The sequence below is a fragment of the Chiloscyllium punctatum genome, chromosome 18, assembly GCF_047496795.1.
Source record: "Chiloscyllium punctatum isolate Juve2018m chromosome 18, sChiPun1.3, whole genome shotgun sequence".
Taxonomy (NCBI): domain Eukaryota; kingdom Metazoa; phylum Chordata; class Chondrichthyes; order Orectolobiformes; family Hemiscylliidae; genus Chiloscyllium; species Chiloscyllium punctatum.
The window spans coordinates 46,508,674-46,511,773 of record NC_092756.1 but is presented as its reverse complement, the minus strand read 5'-3'; the positions used below and the strand labels follow the sequence as shown (position 1 = coordinate 46,511,773).

Here is a 3,100-nt window from a genome sequence, read left to right as displayed (position 1 = left end):
AATCAGAAATGATTTGGTTTCCCAAGGTATTTTCCCGATTGATTTGCAGTCTGCCAGAGTGGCTGGGAATCACTTCGGTGACCTAAGAATCAGGGTCAAAACATGAAAATATTAACAGAGAATCGAAAATCTAGGGGCAAGGCCTAAATGTGTTGTAATGGTCTGAAGGAATAAATCTGAGAATTGAAAGACTTGGATAATGTTATTTGCAATGGGGAGGAATGAACGAGATTTTTGAAATTTGCCGTGTCAGCTGAATTAAACTCAGTCTGATATGATAAATTAACCAACACCAATCCTGTCCTGGTACGCTCAGTCGGTAGAGCTTGAGACTTTTAATCTCAATAGTGTGGGGTCGAGACCCACGCAGGGCGCTGTTGTTTGTTAATAGGTTTGCCGCTCTCCTTTAATGTTGCAAGAGCGAATTCGCTCGCTGAGGCAGGTTTTGTTGACACATGTTTTCCTCCATTTTTGATCATCTCTTGGTTTCTGTGTGAAAACTGTCTCCACTGTACTGCAGGTGCAAGAGACAAGGTTATCAGTTCAGCCGAATATGCTATAAACGATGTCCCTTCCAAAACGTGAGGTTCCATTCCAAACGTGCCCCAACCTAAAATGTCCAGAGATGTCGAATGCGAATGGCCACATGACAGTGACAGCTGCATGTCAAATGGTGTTGCAATAGAATTAACTGAATGAGAATGCTCTGTTGGAAACCGAATGGAACTCTCCCTGGAATTTTCCCAATTCACTCGGTAAATGATGCTGTTGTGTACCCATATGTGTTTATGTAATGAACAGCTTATTGTCAGTAACAGGGGTCGGGGTGATGCAGGATAGTGAGGTTTCCGTGTGGTTCAGAAGTGATTTGTTGGAATAGGGAATTCAAACGTCCACAGAGCAAACATAGCTGATTGGTCCAGGATCAGACTTTTCCCTTCTGTTTCAGTACGAACAAAAGAAATTGCGGGAAAATCTCAGCATGTCCATTTCCGTCTACCTATTTTATTGAATATCTCCTGACGCTCAACTTTATACTCAGTTTCTCTTTTATTACTCCGTCTCCAAACATTCTCCGAGTCTCAAAATTTAATAGCAGAACTGTTCCATCTCTCACCTCGCTGAGTTATGAGAGGAGGACTTCGAAATGCACGATTAACTGTTTCTCTTTCCTTAGATACTGGACGGTCAGAGACCAGAAGGCATCGGAGGACAGTTAGAGCTTTCAGCCCATCTGGTCGGCCCGCCATTCGGTCATGACTCATATCGTTCCCAAACCAATTTTCAGCCTTCTGTCTGTAACACTTATCTCCCCTGAATTTAGGATCCAGTCTTTTTCCCAAAGTGTGAATGAAACTGTCCCAACCGTCTCCACATCTGCTGGCAGCTTTTACACCGTATCTGTGTGTGATCGAGCTCAATTCCAGTCCCACACAGCAAACACGTCTGTTCTGAGCAATGCAATCCCCGCTGCATGACAGATCTATCGGGTCTCTGACCCCACGGTTATTCTGCGAGACAGTAGTTAGCTGCTTCAGCACGCACGGCAAGGACCGGTGCTTCAAAATGTGGGGACAAAGAACGATAGGCACAAGAGATTGTACAGGTTAGGTCGAAATGGTTATTGTCAACTTTAGTGGAGTCCCTGCTTCAGAGTCTGGGTTTGAATCGCCCAGGCCTGGATAAAATTCCAAGTCAGGAAATGAAGATTTATTTCTCTTCTTGTGGCTACTCTGAATGAAAACCATTTTCTGTTTCAACATACAGCACAGACCCGGTTCTGCCAGAAGGAATCCAGTGATTGATTGCATCCAACTGGAATCATAGAGTCATAGGGATGCACTGCAGGGAAACAGACCCTTCGTTCAAACCTGTCCATGCTGACCGGAAATCCCAACCCAATTTGGTCCCTCTTGCCAGCACACGGCCCATATCCCTCCAAACCCTTCCTACTCATATACAATTTTAAATGCCTCTTAAATGTTGCAATTGTACGAGCCTCCACCACATCCTCTGGCAGCCATGGTAGCACATACACCGAATAAATTGTCACTTCAAATCCCCACTAAGGATCTCGCTTTTTCTAAGCTGAAACTATCTCGCTGTTCATTCAATGTTGCTATGTCTAATTCTTGGAACTCCCTCCCTATCGACATCATGGCTGTATCACTGTGTTGAGCACTTCGAGGACGAAGTAAAATAACTTACCATCTCAATCTCTTGAATAATTATGGTTGGGCAGTGAAGCCTATCCCAAAGAGTGATGTGCATTCTCCAGAATTTCGTTTGAAAAAACTGCAGTTTCCAAGTGGACATCCGAAAGTGGTCCGGAACAAAAGGAAAGTTTCGATGGGAAAGTATGATAAACTGCAAGTCAATGATGACTGAGATGAATGAGGCAGAACCTGAGTGAGGAGCTGTTGGTACAAGGATCAATGTCAGTGCTCATGGTTTAGCCCTTACTGCCCACTGTTAACACCAACTCACACACCACTCCTGGTAAATTCACCACAATTACCCTGGGCACTTCGTATGAGTTTCCCTCTGTGCATATTCAGGCGGTAAATCGGCCCCGAGAGGATGAACGCATACTGTTTATCCTGTCAGGTTAAAGAGGTGAAGGCATCAGTTTGAAATCAAAGCAAGAAGAGATTGACTCTTTCTCTACATTTTCAGTGGACAGTCACCAGCTGTGAACTTCTTTCCTGCACAAACGGACGTTGATATAAATTCTCAACGAGCAGCTTTATTATAGAAAGGCAGTCCGATTAACTGTGATCAAATACTTCATTAAATGCCCTTATTAATTTGAAGAACAGTGTCTGTGGTTTCGTCAGTTAAAGCATATCGTAATAACCAGACGTTAATGGTGTCAAATGCTGTTAAATGTTCTGTATATTGAAAGTTCATTGTTTTAACTTCTTGTAAAAGCCGTATTGTTTATCCAACATCGCGAAAGTGACGGCTCAGCATGTGTTGGAGCTCAGACCGTTATTATTTCGTGCTACCAAGCCCTACCTCCTGATGTGGACCCATTAGTCTCTGTTCTATCCTGCTAATTCAACGCAGAGTTCTTCTTACTCTGTTCGATGAGGATTTG

The 3,100-nt window shown here is 43.6% G+C and overlaps 1 non-coding gene across 1 annotated transcript; it reads left to right on the top strand.

Moving 5' to 3' along the window:
• Nucleotides 1-300: 300 nt before the first annotated feature.
• On the top strand, nucleotides 301-374 carry trnak-uuu (transfer RNA lysine (anticodon UUU)). The gene has a single exon. It is a non-coding gene; the product is annotated as a tRNA-Lys (tRNA).
• Nucleotides 375-3,100: the final 2,726 nt, after the last annotated feature.